General features: G+C 39.8%; 1 protein-coding gene across 5 annotated transcripts in view; it reads right to left on the bottom strand.

Annotated features, from left to right (window-relative positions):
* Nucleotides 1-17,113, bottom strand: part of IL33 (interleukin 33) — a 44,222-nt gene that overhangs the window by 15,819 nt on the left and 11,290 nt on the right. The window contains exon 1 of one of the 5 annotated variants that reach the window (XM_079791456.1): nucleotides 760-819. The exons of 2 other annotated variants lie outside the window; for them this stretch is intronic. The gene's annotated coding sequence lies outside the window, so the exon portion shown is untranslated. Of the gene's footprint in view, nucleotides 1-743; nucleotides 820-17,113 lie in introns of those variants that run through there. 2 more of the 5 variants (XM_079791457.1, XM_079791455.1) reach the window with 2 other exon arrangements.

Below are 17,113 nucleotides of genomic sequence, written 5' to 3'. Positions count from 1 at the left end.
TTGTTGTTGTTTTCTCTTTTATCCATTGATCATTATGCCTTAGAAAAAAAAATTCCCCTGGATACACATTAAAAAGCAAACAAACATAAAATGTTGCATTTTCAAATAAATCTGCCAAATGCTCCAGTCTATATTCCATCTCTTGGGAAGTCAGAACTTACATTAGCATAGTAAAGGTGCTGACAGTCCTTCATTGAAGAATCATGGTATCTTTGTTTAACTAATTATTTTCAGTAATTATTTGATTTTGTAAATAATCACTCGCTCTATTAATACCCCCATGGACTAGTTTAAGAGAACACACTTGGAGGAACTCTGCTCTAAACCCTTAGTTTGCAGAGTTAAGCAAGGTATATTAGAAACTGAAATACCACATTTATGATGGAGTCACTAACACAGAGAAAGCTGGCTGTTTTTAAAGAATCACATGGTAAGTCAAAAGCATAGTCAGGAAATATTCTACTGCAATTCTACTGCTAGGAATTTATGCTACCAATGAACTTACAAAGATTTACCAAGAATCAGAAAATTCTATTTTAAAAAACAAAGCATTCTCTTTAAACAACCTACCAATCTTTTACTTAAAAAAAAAAATACCATCACTCCTTTCACTATTTTTTCAGACTTGAAGTTTACTCTTTACTCTCCTATTTTTAAATAAAAATATTTCAGACTATATCACAATATAAACATTATTTTTTGTGCTGCTTTTCCAATAACTTATGGCAAATATTTTTGCACACTGGTTATGATACTCACCTAAGTTATAAACATGAAGGGCTGGTTTCAAATGATGAGGTTTCCTGTCGTTAACACTTGGTAGTAGTTGAGGCAGTTATATTCCAACTCTACTTATATACACACACTTGGATTAAGCAATATCAAGTGACAGCATTTGATGAATGAGGCAATGCAAATAGAGCCAGTTGAGTAGGTTACAATGAATAAGAACATATTTTGTTCCCACAGCGAAATTCTAAACAGAGCTTTTACATTTTTTTAGCTGCAGTACTTTCAGTGAGTCTTCTCAGTTAATCATTAATTTTATCAAACTTCTATGACATGGACTCTAGTTAGTGATTATTGCTCAGTATACAGAATTTAAGGGAACAGATTATTTAATTGCCTTTCTCTTTTCTACAAAGTTTAAAACTTGTGAAGTATTTTTTTCTGTTTATAAAAATGATGTATATGCACTTAGAAAATGTGTACTTGACAGGAAAGCATATATGCTATAGATTCTGACTTTTTCTTTCAGTGTAGAAATACTGTGCATATCTATTTTTTATAAAAAAGTAGAATCACACTACAAATATTTTGTAAGTTGACTTTTCTTATTTTCCAATTAACAGTATGAATAGTTGAGATGTCAGGAATATTATTTTACAGGAAGCATTATAAATAGTATTCAATCATATAAGTATGCCAAAACTAATCATTTATTGATTAACATTTTGGCTCTTTCTAGTTTTTCCTTTCTTTTCTCTTTAAAAATTTTTTATTGTTGACAGTATTATAGTTGTCTTCCATTTTACCCACCTTTGACTCCTCTACCTAGCTCCTACCCCACCTCAGGACCCATGGATTATGCATATAGTTCTTTGGTTAATCTCTTCTTGTCCCCTTCACCCCCCCCTTTTTTTTCCTAACATCACCAGTGTTGCAACTAACATCACCAATGTTGCAACTATTATGCATATAGTTCTTTGGTTAATCTCTTCTTGTCCCCTTCACCCCCCCTTTTTTTTTCTAACATCACCAATGTTGCAACTGTGTGTGTGTGTTTTCTGATTCTTAGTAAATCTTTGTAAGTTCATTGGTAGCATAAATTCCTAGCAGTAGAATTGCTGTACCAAAGGGTACATGCATCCTCTGTTTTAATAGATATTACCCAATTAACTTCCAGTAGTTTGTATTGATTTATAATTGTTTCAACAATCCAGGTTTATGCCTTTTTCTCTACTGCCTTAGCAGCAATGAGTGTTATCACCTTTAAATTGTTTGTCTTTCTAAAGAGAGGACAATACTTCATAGTTTCAAATTACTTTATTATTTAGTGAGATTGAGCATCTTTTTAAAAACATATTTGTTGTCAATTTAAATAAATTATTGATTTATATGAATTCTTTGTAAATTAAGAAATTAAATTTTTGCCTGTGATATGTGTTGAAAATTTTTCCCCACTACCATTTATCTTTAGACTTTGTTAATGGTATTTTTTTTCCACACATAGGTTTTCAAATATTCTGAGGTAAAATTTAATCAATGTTTTCTTTTAGAAATTCTGGATTTTGTGTCCTGCTTCTAAAGGATTCCCTCCTCTCTTCAAAGATTATAAATAAACTAGAGGCCCGGTGCATGAAAATTCATGCACTGGAGGGGGGGTCCCTCAGCCCGGCCTGCCCCCTCTCACAGTCCGGGAGCCTTCATGGGCGAGAGGCGACCCGGTGATCAGGGGAAGGTGATGCCCCATCATACCTCTGCTGCTGCCACTGTCGGCAGTGCAAGCCTCGGCCGGCCCTGGTCACCTGAGCCCCATGTGGCCCTAGGTGGCTGGGCAGCCACCATCTGAGGCTTGCCTGCTCCTTGGGTTGTGTCTGCCACAGAGCCTGCCAATTTCACTCCCAATTCTGGGTTGTGTCTGCCACAGAGCCTCCACAGCCCTTTTTGGATGTGGGTGTATCAGCTCTGAACTGGGGGAGACAGGAGATGAAGGGAAGTTAAAGTGGTGCCAGTGGTTCAGGGTAGGAAACTCAGGTGTGGAGTTCATTGGCAGGGACAGGTAATGAGTATGATGTGGGACAGGTGACATTTGAGATTCTTGAAGAACAATTATATGGACATTTTGGCAGGGAGCTGAAACTAAGTTATGGGAGCAGGAGGCCAGAATTAGTTATGTGGATTTCTTCTTCATTGTGAAAGCATAAGAGTTGAAGATAGTGTAGGAATAAATGAGAATGTATTAACTGAGTGTGGAGCAGGAAGAGAAAGCATAGTTTTTCTAGATTAAGCATGTCAAACTTGTGGCCCAAGGTCTGCATGCAGTCCACAAGGAATATTTTTGTGGCCCAGCCAATATAACGGTATGCAAGAAATGTTTTAATAAAAATTTTGTAACTTAATTTTTATAATATCCTGTTATACATAATTATTAATAACGAACTACAACATTCGATAATGACTGATTACTATAATCGTGTTGCATTCATTTCCCTTACATGCCTTACACGTAGGCGCACCATTTCTCTCCATTAATACTAGCAGTGAATATTTTAGCAGCCGATTACCACGCCATTAGTCTTGTACTGACTTGTTTGGTGTGCGCAACAGGAAATATTTCACTTTTGGAGAACAAGAAAAATAGGTTTATTTGCATTACACTTATTAATTTGTGCAGTTATTCAGTGTCTGGTAAGTTAATGTCCAAGAAAAAATATTAATTTTTATTAAAATGTTCTATTATTTTATGTTAATGACTACTCATTTATTTCAGCTCTTTGTATTCAGCATGTCTCTATCGAAATAAACCTACGTTTCCATGAAAATTGAAGCTTTTGGTTTTTTTTGCTGCCCACATAAACTTAAACCTTGTTTATTTGGCCCATGTTAGCCTTTCAGTTTGACATGCTTGTTCTAGATGGAACTATAGGAAATATTACATTTAAGAGGTAAGAGAAGAATTAGAAAAGAAGACCAACCCTATCCAGTTTGGCTCAGTGGATAGGGTGTCAGCCTGTGGACTGAAGGGTGGGGTTTGATTCTGGTCAGGGCACATACCTTGGTTGCAGGTTTGATCCCCAGCCTTGGTTGGGGCACATGTGGGAGGCAACCAATTGAAGTGTTTCTCTCTCTGTCTCTCCCCCTCCCTTCTACTATCTCTAAAAATCAATAGAAAATATCTTCAGGTGAGGATTAATAAAAAAAGAAAAAAGACCAAAAAGAAAAGCAGAAAAAAAGAAAAGAAAAAAGAAGAGGAGGTCATATTATGAAGGCTAAGAGAGAAGATCTTCTCAAAAATGAACATTTGGTGAGGAGCACTGGAGACCCAGCTGGAGATTAGAGACCTTGGAGAGAGTCCTTTAAGCATGATGGGCTCTCCAAGAAACTGCAGTGGACTGCACAGTCTGAAGGAGGAGGAAATGAGACTTTTTCAAGAAGTACAATAGTGAAAGGGAAAAAAGAAAGAGAGAATGGTATTTTGACAGAATACAGGTAGAAGAGCAAGTGCTGCTCACCAGTGAGGTGATATTGGGAAAGTTAGTCTCTAAAGCCTCAGTTTCTTCATAATAATGATTTGTCCTCATGATTTGAAGTCATTGGGTTTGTGAGAATTATACGAAAAGGTATATTTTAAGCACTTAGCACAGTACCTGGCACATAGCAAGAACTTAATACTTGTTGTATCATTATTGTTGTTAGTATTGAGGTATTTGTTAGGTCTGATCAAATAATTGCATCAACACACCCTCCAATAGGAACCCACCTTTAGACCACTTCACAACCAACATTCCCTTTTACTGAGACCACATTCCAATTGCTAAGACCATTATTCTTCCCCTCTGGACCTTTTTAGGATCCGGACCTGCCCAGATAATTATCTGCCCAGAAAAAGCCTGTCTAGAATCCTTTAAAATCTCTGACTCCTTGTCCCTGGGTGCTGGTGCCATTTTGGGGCTCAGCCAATCTGGTATCCAGATGATCTAATAAATTTATAATCCCTTACCACTTTTGCCCCGTGCATTCCTCCTTCGGTGATGCTAACATTTGGTGCCTGCTTTCTCCTTTCCTCCATCTTTTCTCCAGCCTCATATGCCTATACATAATTTTCCAATTTTTAAGTTCAACTGATTTTAGCTTTTGTTACAGAAAATCTGTAAAGTAGATTTGTAACTGTTAATGTAATGTCTTGTTCTTTGTTGAAGGTGTGTTTCTTGAAAGGGAGAATGTTCATAAATGTCAATCTAAGAAATGCTGGTTGTTTAATTTTTAGTTATCATTGGAAAATTAAGGTTTCTAAGAGTTAAGAATTCTAATTAAATTGGAAAGAAATTGTATGGTTTTGGTAATAGAAGCATAAGGCATGGACATGCATTTTGAAGGAAAAAGAAAGTGAGTTAAAGTTGTAAGAAGGTTTGTGAAAGTTTTAGGTTTGTAGGGAGAAATGTTAAAAGGAAGTTATATAAATGACACAGTCCAGTAAGCCAGGACAAGCAGAATAGGGAAACTGAGATGGTTAAACAGCAGTTTGCAGCCATCTAGAAAACCTAGATGCTAAGCAGTCTGTAGCCATCTAGTAAATCCTATCTTCCATAAACCAAGGACACTTAAAAGTATATGATTTGCACTATTCCTCCCCAGCCAGAGGATAAATAGCTTAAATCAACCTACTCAGGGAGACACAAAACAGAAATCTAATTTTTGCCATTTGCCGACCACACCCAAAGACAAATGAAGCTAAGAGAATAAACCTCATTTTGTTATATTAGACTACAACCCTCCAAACTAATGTCTCTTTCCTTTCACCAGACTATTTGTTATAATTCTTGTTGTTCTAGTTGTTGCCTCAATAATATTAAAATTTATAAAAGTTTGTCTCCACCATGTTACAAGCCCTGATTGTACTCAGGATATCCCACTCTTGGACACCATCATAACCTCCTTTGCTCAGGTCTCATTGTCTCTCTGACAGAGAGCAAGGATTTTGGCTTTGAAGGAAAACATCATCCCCTTTCAGCAGGAAGCAGCTAAGAGATCCTGTGTACCTTTTTCCCTGAAAGAATTCAGTGCCAAAAGTCCTTGAGGAGGGGATGTAGACCCCGAGACCTCCAGAGCAAGGATGATGGGCCAGGTATAGGTATAGAAACTCACTGGGCCAGAAAGCTCCTAGCAAGGGGCAAAACTGGGAAAACAAGAACCTCACCCCCAGGGTAACCTACACTGAGTGGCCAGATTATTATGATCTCTGAACACATAATAATCTAGCCACTCAGTGTATTTGTATCTCAAATGGGTACCAAAAGTATTCTAGACTTTTGCTGGAGATCAACCACCTATTTGCCCTGAGCTTTCTATCAGCCAGTGCAAAGGGGAAAACTGATCAGGTGCACGATTTATAGTATCTTTGATATCAAATAAATGAGGTACTCAAGAGAAGTACACTGAGTGGCCAGATTATTATGCGTTCAGCGATCATAATAATCTGGCCACTCAGTGTATATTCCCCTTTCATATCACTAGGAAGGCAGCTTAGAGCCCTGACATTTTCCTTCCTAAAGATAACATCTAGGCCTGAGTTGTATTTTAGCTCCAGGCCCATAAAAGTAGCAAAACCAGACAAGTGACACTATGGCAGCCTCAGGACCAGCTTTTACCTCCAAAGTCACTCAACAGGACTGCTTTTGAGCCTTCACCAACCAGTCTCTTGGGGAAATCATGCTGCTGCAACCCCTCACTTCAACCATGAGGAATCTATACAATGTTCCAGCTGACCACAATCAAAGTCCATTTCCCTCTGATCTCAACACCCCCCCCCCCCCCCCCCCCCGAGCAGGAAGCAACTACAGAAGATATGACCTTCGCCCCTATTCCATAAAACAAAAAGGCTGGAATGTTAGGTTTGATCAAATAATTGAATCAACACCCCCTCCACTAGGAACTAACCTTTAGATCATTTCACAACCGACATTCCCTTTTACTTAGACCACATTCCACTTGCTGAGACTTATTATTCTTCCCCTCTGGAACTTCCTAGGATCTAGACTTACCCAAAGAATTCTCTGCCCAGAAAAAGCCTGCCTAGAGTCCTCTAAAATCTCTGACTTCCTGTCTCTGGTTGCTGGTGCCATTTTGGGGCTTAGCCCATTTGGTATCCAAATGACCTAAGAAACTTATAATCCCTTACCACTTTTGGCCTCATGCATTCCTCCTTCCGCAATCCTAATAGTATTTTACTGTGATGTGGGACTCTTGAGAATGTTTTAATTCATAGAGAAAGGAACCAATGAAAAGGAGAAAACTGATATAACAAAGCCCTAGTGGAGACAGAGAAGAGAGGGAAATAACTCTAGTGGAAGAGTAAGCTTTGAAAAGGAGAAGAAGGCATACTTCTTTTTTTATAGGAGAGGAGGAAAAGTGAGAGAATGAGAGAGATTTTAAGGTCTAGGAACATGACCTTGAAGATCTTGTAAATGGTTTGAATCTTCTTCATAAAATAGATTGTGAGAAGAATTGTAGAGATTAATAGAAATACACATGAGTTTGAATTTTTGAGGATAAGTGGGAAAAGCCTGAAACAGTTTCTTGGAGAATGTATACAAAAATTAAATAAGGAATGGGGAGCTACTGTTCATGGATATTGAATTTTAGTTTAGTTAGATGAAAAAAGTTTTGGAGATGGTTGCTTAACAATGTGAAAGTACTTATGTTACTGCACTGTACACTTAAAAATGGTAAACTTTTAATGTATATTTTACCACAATTTTGAAATTTATTTTTTAAAGGATTTAAAAAAATGGGAGTGAGAGAAATAGAAAGATGGGGGTGGGGGGTGGGGTGGAAGTGAGTTGGGGAGGGGCGGTTGTTTGTAAACAGGAAATTCCAATGTTCCCTATCCTGGAGATAGAGATGTTCTGATGATAATGGTAGTCAGGATGAGCTTTTGTGGGTGAGCTATGGAAAAGTATTAAAGAGTCATTAAGACAGGCACTGAAGTTATCAAGGGTGATGACAGCAGAAGCAACACGGAATAGAAAAGAACATCAGGGTCCCTGATGACCAGAATAGAAAGAAATGAACATAAATCCTTGGGCCCAGGGCTGGGATTAGCAAGGGCAGTGGAAAATGAGAAATGTGTCACTTTCTCTATTGGCCCTGGGAAATGAGCATACAAGGAAAGGGAGTGGGTTTTGAGAATAATGGTATCACCAGGGGAAAGCCACATTTTAGGTAATAACAGGAAACAGGAGCTTTTTAAGAAAAGAGGAGGGAGTGGGTAAGGAGTATGCATGTGTGTGGGAGGGGAATATTACAGAGGAGATGACATACATTTAAATTATTTTTTAAACCTGAAAGAAGATTTTAATTTATCAAAATTAAATAGAAATGAAATTGTAAATAGAAATTGTAATTGGTAATGCACCCCTGAGCAACAAGAAAAATATATGGGGATATAGTCCTTTCCAAAGTTACAACATGTGTGGTTACCTCTTTGACTGGAAAAGGCTTCCAGAAACTTACATTCAACAAATATTAAGTGCTCATTATTTGCCAGGGACTATGTATTCCATCAGCCTTAACCCAAGGGACACTGTAAAAATTTTCATTTCACTTTGTCATATTATCTACATTTGACCAAATGGAAAATCATTTATTGAATCACTTACCTTCTCTTACATGTCAGACAATGCCCTTTGTTTAGCAATTTATGTCCTTTAAAATACCCATAAATATGTTAAGTCTGTCAGTCTTCTTAAAAATATATTTTTATTGATTTCAGAGAGAAAGGGAGAGGGGGAGAGAGATAGAAACATCAATGATGAGAGACAATCATTGATTGGCTGCCTCCTGCACGTCCCACACTGGGGATCAAGCCCACAACCAGGCATATGCCCTGACTGGGAATTGAACCTTGACCTCCTGGTTCATAGGTTGATGTCGCTCAACCACTGAGCCACGCTGGCATGGCCATTGTTGGTCTTTCTTATCTGACTGTGAATTTTACTTTTAAAATAAATGCATTTAATCTTATTTTTTCCTGTGAGGAAAAATACAGGGTTTTTTGTTGTTAAAATACAGGGTTTACAAGATATTTTTATTAAAAATACATGTTCTTAAAAAAATACATGTTGTTATGAAAAATTTGGACAGTACAGAAAATTGAAAGTTCAACCTTCGATGCCCTAGTACAGTGATTTTCAACATGTATGCTGCAAGAATTTTTATAACATGCAATGCTTAACTTTTTAGTCAGAGACACTGACCTCTTTTCCATTAAATTGTCAAATAAAAAAAATGATATTAGCCCTAGTCAGGTGACTCAGTTGGTTGAAGCACTGTCCCATGCACCAAAAAAGGTTGGAGGTTCAATTCCCTGTCAGGGCACATACCTGGGTAGCGGGGTTTGATCCCTGGTAGGGGTGCATACAGAGGGCAACCAATCAATGTTTCTCTCTCATAGTGATGTTTTTTTCTCTTTTTCCCTTCCTCTCTCTCTAAAATCAATGGAAACATCTTGGGTGAGGATTTAAAAAAAAGAAAAAATGACAACAGCCAACACAATAATAGCCAACCGGAGTGAATAAATAAAAATTATACCTATTTTTTTGTCATATCAGCAAAAAATATATTTTCTTGGTGTGCTCCAGAATTTTAGTAATTAGTTTATGTGTGCCATGAAATGAAAAAGGTTGAAAATCACTGCCCTAGCAAGTAGTTAAGTCCTTTGAAAGGAACATGACTAGTAATCATTGTTGGAAATCCTAACCTCCCTGAGGTCCTGAGGTCACAAATGATGCGGGATTGGTATTTGTTTGTACTATAGCACAGAGTGCTGCCTTGTTATAACAACAAAAATAACTCAAACACTTGTCTCATGTTGGACTAGGTGCTGGGGTTACATAGCTAACTCTTTCCCGCCCTCCTAGAGCTTATTTCCTTTGGGGGAGGTAGATATTGAACAAATAATCACAAAACAAATCATTTATGAACAGTGATAAATAAGAATTAGGCTGGTAAAAAACATAAAGGAGCGGAGTGGCCACAGAAGGTGGCATTAAGCTGTAACCGAAGGGTGTGAGAACATATGGAAAGGAGGGGACAGAGGTTACTCTCTGGGCAGAGAAAATCTCAGGCGCAAAGGACCTGACAGAACTTGTAATGTTTAGGGAACTGAGAGGGCCTGTGTGACTGAAGCAGGTGGGCAATGGGGAGAGTATAATGTAATGAAGGTGGAAATAAAAGGGAAAGGGGGGAAGGCTGCATCCTGGAGATGAGGAGAAGGAGCTTGGTTTTATTCAAAGTGCAATGGAAAGCCAAAGAAGGGTTTTAAGTAATATGGGAGGTTTTTAAGAGTGCTCTGGCTGCTATGTAAGGATAGTAACCAGGAAGAAATGAAACCATCAAAGAGTCTGCAGTAATTCAAGTTCTGAATAATGGTGTTGTTGGTGATGATAATAATGGTGATACAATTACAGTGTCTTGTGTCTCTTCTGCAGGCCAGATGCTTTATATACATGATCTGTAATTGTCACCATGACCCTGGTATTTGAGTATGATTGTCTCCATTTTCTTTTTTATAAAACTCTCCTATCTTGTCTAGCCAGTTTGGCTCAGTGGATAGACCATCCACCTCTGTACTGAAGGGTGCTAGGTTCAGTTCTGGTCAAGGGCACATACCTCTCTTGCAGGCTAGATCCCAGGCCCTGGTCAGGGTGCATGCAGGTAGCTACCAGATGTGTCTCTCTCACATCACTGTTTCTCTCTCCCTATCTTTCCCCTCCCTTACATTCTCTCTAAAAAAATCAATGGAAAAATATCCTCTGGTGAGGATTAACAACATCATCAACAAAAACTGTCCTATTGATTTTTTAGAGAGAGAGGAAGGGAGAGGAATAGAGAGATAGAAACATCAATGAAAGAGAAATATCATCAATTGGCTGCCTCCACCCCCCCTCCACTCCCACATCATCAATTGGCCTGCAACTTGAGCATGAGCTCTGACTGGTATCCAACTAGTGGCCTCGTGGTTCCTGGGTTTGATCTCACACTTTCACAGCTTTGTTCAAGCTGTTCCTCTTGCTATAGATACCTCTTCCTCTCTGCCTAAAAAAGGTTGAGCAATTGAACCCACAACCTGAATATGTGCCCTGACCGGAAATTGAACCCACCACCTTTCAGTGTACCAGATGACACTCCAATCAACTGAGCCACGCTGGCCAAGGCTGATTGTCTCCATTTTAGAGGTGAGAGTAAGTGTCTTGCAAAAGGCCACATAGCTAATAAATAGCAAAGCCAATCTCTGAAATCAAGACCATCTGGTTCTTTCTCTTACTCCATGACAGCCATAGTAAGAATGAGGTGGGATTGAATTCCTGGGCCTTAAAATCCATTCGCCACCTTGTCAAGTTTGCCTGTTTGGTCCTGGCTGGTAGGAGGGAGAGGAAATGGGGTGCATGACTAAGCTTGGCCATACTATATGACTTCATTCTGGGAGATTTTGCATGGGAGCAGAAAGGAGAGGGCGAGAAAGGAGGGTGCTCACACTGATTCTCTGCTCCCTTGGTGTAGTGGCTTCACTTCTTTCTTGGGACAGATCAGAATAAGTGATGTGGAAGAAGGGGAGGCTGAAGTTTGGGGAAGTGAGATAGCACTCTCCTTACCCAATCTGAATCACTTCCTGTCCCCCCACTCTTCTCCACTCTGAAAGTTCCTGTGTGTCACTTACCTGGACCTAAGAGAAAACATTCTCCTAGAGAGAGGAAACACTGAATAAAGAAATCTGGTGAATCATTCTATGACTCAAGCCAACCCCTTGTGAGAGGAGAGGAGGGATAGTATGAATTTTTAGGGAAAACGACTTTAACATCTCCAAGGTGAAAAACCCTTAGCATTTATACAGCACTTCTATGCTTTTCCACAGTTTTCCTGGATGCAGTCTTATCTAATCATTTTTATGCACTGATACTACCTGCCCCTCAGTCTTTCTGGCCTCACACAGCCCCTCTCTCCACACCCTGTACATTTTAGAACCACTGGACTGCTCCCTGTTCCTCAATTCATGACACACTTTTACATGTTCACAACTTTGTTCAAGCTGTTCCTCTTGTTATAGATACCTCGTCCTCTTTGCCTAAAAAGCTGCTAGCTAACCCTTGGAGCCCAATTCAAAAGCAGAATTTATTGGTTCCTTTCTTAGTTGCTTATTATATTCAACTGTGTTTGTTTCTCTACTTCCTCTGCTGGACAACTATCAATTTGGAAACAACTTAGTCACCTATAGAACCCAGGTCTTCTCATTCTTGGGTCAATGTTCTTTCTAAAACATTTAAAGAAGCTGACTTTCTGTTTGGCCTATGGCCATGTAGTTTTAGTGTGACTAAATATTTTAAATTAAAACATTTTAATTATTCATTTCAATGTGTTTTATTCTCCTCCAATGCCCCTCCTCATGCCTCACATACTTTGGAGAATCAGCTGTGTGTTGGACTAAGTCTCTAGTGATTTTGAAGAAGCAGAGGTAGAATGGTTGACACCCATCCCTCTCAGCCCCCCGCCATTCCCAAGCTTAGACCCAGATCTCTGCAGGTCTCAGTCTTCTTAGCTCAAAAATGAAGAGGATGCAGGGAAGCCAGAGTCTTCCCATCCTTTGACTCTCTTTCCTGTGCTCTTGTATAGACTCACAGTTCAGCCCCTTCTTTCCCCTCTTCCTGAGCCACTTCTACACAAGCAGCTGCACCAGCCCCTTGCCCACCCAAAAGATACCACCCTTGGAGAAATGCACAAGCTATGCCTCAGCACTGTGTTCTCCTCCTCTCATTTCTTTAACCTTACAGCAAACAGGATGAGACAGGCGAATAAGGCTGGAATTAAGTAACCTGGATTTGCATTTTCCTAATTACTAACGAGGTTGAACAAACAACTGTTGGCTGTTTGTATGTATTCTTGGGAGAGGTGTCTGTTCAGGTCCTCTGCCCATTTTTAAAATTGGGTTGTTTGTTTGGTGTTGAGTTTTATGAGCTCTTAAAAGTATTTTGGATATTAAATCTTTGTCAGAGTTACTGTTTGCAAATACCATCACCCCAATAAATTTAATTAAAAAAAACTAACCTGGAGTCATGTTTTAGGTGGAGGAAAATATGAAATCCAGGTAAGCCAAGGACTTGGCTTCATTTTATCTTAGGAAAAATTACAGTGAAAAGGGAAGTTTATGGACATATGTGTGTGTGTACGCGGTGTGTGCTCTAAGTGCTAGAAGAAGACAATGTATGGGAAAGAAATTATGTGGAACACATAGGACTTTGGTTTAGTTTAACTCTGAAATTTAAAGTTAAGTTAATTTTCTTTTAAAATTCTTTTTAAGTAAAACTGGACAAGTGATATACAAATGATGAATTTTGTAAAAAAAAAAAATCAGAGGAGTATGAAGAAATCAATAGGAGTGTGGAGAGTTAAAAGTTCTGTGTTTTTAAAAAATTAACCCTTATATAGTGTTGATTATGTGCCAAGTACTGTACTAAGTGCTTTATATATTTAACTCATCCAATTATCATAACAACCTTATTGGGGATACTCTTATTTTTCTTATCTAATAGGAAACTGTGGCCTAAATCCAGATGCCCAAAGAATAAACTCACACTTTAAGGGTCATTGAGGTAAATAAATGAAGGGGATAGCTAGGAAGCTTGTCTTAACTCTGGCTCTAGATGGAAAGAAAACTATTCCTCTGAGAATTTATCTCCTCATGAAAAGTCAGCTCCCACATGGGGTTGCAATCTGAAATCACACTACCTGTGTGCTTCCAAAAGCCAGAAATAGAGAATTTAATATAAAATGGTTTTAGATTGGTAGTGTTCCAAGACAAACGGGAAGGGCAAACATAAATCTTATCTTGAGGAATTCAACTATAGTCAAAGCCACAAAGTATTTACACAGAAAAACTTCCAGGCCAAATGAGTAGTTTCAGTTAAAGTTTACAAAGCGAACAAAAGTACTAAGCACCATGGCGAGAGCCCACAGCAGAAACAGACAGCAGAAACCAATCTGCAAAAGCTTCATGTATTAGAACAATCAGAAATGATGTATAGCCCTAGCCCAGTGGTTCTCAACCTTTCTAAAGCCGCGACCCTTTAATACAGTTCCTCATGTTGTGGTGACCCCCAACCATAAAATTATTTTCGTTGCTACTTCATTACTGTAATTTTGCTACTGTTATGAATCGTAATGTAAATATCTGTGTTTTCCGATGGTCTTAAGCTCTACAGCTGTGGTTCTCAACCTGTGGGTCGACCCACAGGTTGAGAACCGCTAGCAGGGTTGCCTAAGACCAATGGAAAACACAGATATTTACATTACGATTCATAACAGTAGCAAAATTACAGTAATGAAGTAGCAACGAAAATAATTTTATGGTTGGGGGTCACCACAACATGAGGAACTGTATTAAAGGGTCGCGGCATTAGAAAGGTTGAGAACCACTGTGCCAGTTTGGCTCAGTGGATAAAGTGTCAGCCTGTGGACTGAGCGGTCCCAGGTTCGATTCTGGTTAAGGGCACCATACCTGGGTTGTGGGCTCCATCCCCAGTGGGGGCATGCAGGAAGCAGCTGATCAATGATTCTCTCTCATCATTGATGTTTCTATCTCTCTCTCTCCCTTTCTCTCTGAAATAAATAAAAATATATTTTTAAAAAAGAAATGACATATAAATAAACTGATTTTAATATGTTTGGCTGGTATGGCGCAGTTGGTTGGAGCATTGTCCTGTACACTGAATGGTGGCATGTTCGATTCCCTGTTAGGGCACATACCTAGGTTGTGGGTTCAATTCCCGCTTGGGGCATGTGCAGGAGGCAATCGATTGATGTTCCTCTCTCATCTCTCTCTCTCTCTCTCTCTCTCTCTCTCTCTCTCTCTCTCTTCCTTCCTCCCTCTCTAAAATCAATATCCTTGAGTGAGGATTAAAAAAAAAAATACACACATTAAAAAAACCTGCACAGCTGACTTAAAACTCCTTATTTTACAGATGAGGGAAGTGACATGCAGAGCAGATCTTACTCAAAGTCGAAGTTATTGAGTGGGTACAGGGTGGAGCCAAGACCAGAACTCAGGTTTCCCAACTCAGAGTGGTAGCTGTGACTGCTTTTTCTTCTGTATCTTGCTACTGTTTCTTCTTTTTTTATATTGTTATTGATTTCAGAGAAGAAGGGAGAGGGAGAGAGAGAAACATCAATGATGAGAGAGAATCATTGATCAGCTGTCTCCTGCATTCCCCCCACCCCCACTCCCACTGGGGATGGAGTCTGCAACGTGGGCACATGCCCATGACCAGAATCGAACCAGGACCCCTCAGTCTGCAAGCTTACACTCTATCCACTGAGCCAAACCAGTTAGGGGGATACTGTTTCTTTAAAATACTAATTAGGACAACCAACATGGCGGCATAGGTGAACACCTGTACTTGCTGCCTCTCACAACCACATCAAAACTCCAACTAAAAGACAAAACAAATATCATCCAGAACCATGGGAAACCTGGTTGAGTGGAAGTTCTACAACTAGAAGGAAATAAAAAAGCACATTGAGACTGGTAGGAGGTGCGGAGGTGCAGAAGTGCGGAGGTACAGAGGTGCGTGAAACAGGCTGGCAACTGGGTGCGCTGTTGTTTTTTTAATCGGGAGGGAGATACAAGCTCCTGATTGCTCTGAACACCAGTTCCGGGCGAGACTCTGGAGACCCAGACTCATACAGGGAAAAATTGGACTGTCTGGCATCAGGCAGGAACGCGAGGGCAGCTTTCTATCAGAGGTGCTCGCAGTGATCATTGTTCCTGCACTGGGCCGCGGGACACATAGACCAGGGACCTCTCCAGGGCAGGGCAGACTGGCAGCCATTGCTGTTTGCTCCACCCTGGTGATTCCCTGAGACCCCGCCCCACCCAATTTACAACACCACTCAAGCTGTGCACAGCAGCTTTTGCATATGAATGGCCTGTTCCTCTTGCAACCTAAAACCTAACAAACTGCAGCTGGGTCAGAGAGCTCCAAAGCATCCAAAAGAAAGCCTAAGGCCTGGCAGCAGCAGCCTGCATTGTGACACAGCTGGGCCTCATCTGGGAACTTCCAAACCTCAAACAAAGAGGAGGAATCTGCAGATCTCTCTGTAGCTCCTGCTGAGTGGCATCAGGCAGTGGCTGACTTTGCACCTCCTTGGAGATCCAAGAGCCAGTGTACCCAGTGATCAGTGTGAGACCATACCAGATTAGAACCCTTCACATCCATAAGTGACACACTCAAGGGGTAGACTCAGTGAGCACCAAAGCCCCACTGAAACAAGTCCTGCTCCATAAGGGTGTCTTCAGCACAGCAGTTCTCCCCTTGTAGACACAGCTGGTCCTCACAGCCAATTGACCTGAAGGTCAATTCCTCCCAGTGATACCAACAGCAATAAAGGCTTAACTACAACAAGTCTGTGCACACAGCCCACAAAGGGGTGCACAAAGAATGTCCACCTCAGGTAATTGGGGAGGCTGAGCCACTGGGCCCTATAGGATACCTAGCACACGAGGACACTCTATCAACACAGGGAAGCAGCCAAAATGTGGAGACAAAGAAATATGTCACAAATGAAAGAAATGGAGGAAAGCAAACTACTGGATATAGAGTTCAAAGCCACAATTATAAGGTTACTCAAGAATCTTCTAGAAACCTCCAAGAAATTTAGTGAGACCCTCAAGGATATAAAAAAGGACCAATCAAAAATTAAGCATCCACTGACTGAAATAAAGAATAATATACAGAGATCCAACATCAGACTAGAGGATCCCAAGAATCGAGTCAAAGATTTGAAATACAAAGAAGCAAAAAACACCCAACCAGAAAGGCAAAAAGAAAAAAGAATCCAAAAATATGAAGATAGTGTAAGGAGCCTCTGGGACAACCTCAAGCGTACCAACATCCGAATTATGGGGGTGCCAGAAGAAGAGAGAGAGCAAGATATTGAAAACATAGTTGAAGAAATAATGACAGAAAACTTCCCCTACCTGGTGAAAGAAATAGACTTACAAGTCCAGGAAGTGCACAGAACCCCAAACAAAAGGAATCCAAAGAGGACCACACCAAGACACATCTTAATTAAAATGCCAAGGGCAAAATACAAAGAGAGAATCTTAAAAGCAGTAAGAGAAAAAACAGTTAATTACCTACAAGGGAGTACCCATACGACTATCAGGTGATTTCTCAATAGAAACTATGCAGGCCAGAAGGGAGTGGCAAGAAATATTCAAAGTGATGAATAGCAAGAACCTACAACCAAGATTACACTATCCAGCAAAGCTATCATTTAGAATTGAAGGTCAGATAAAGAGCTTCACAGATAAGAAAAAGCTAAAGGAGTTCATCACCAC

Source organism: Cnephaeus nilssonii, assembly GCF_951640355.1.
Source record: "Cnephaeus nilssonii genome assembly, chromosome: 14".
NCBI classification, from domain to species: Eukaryota; Metazoa; Chordata; class Mammalia; order Chiroptera; family Vespertilionidae; genus Cnephaeus; species Cnephaeus nilssonii.
The sequence above is the reverse complement of the archived record's forward strand: the minus strand, read 5'-3'. Positions and strand labels throughout refer to the sequence as shown.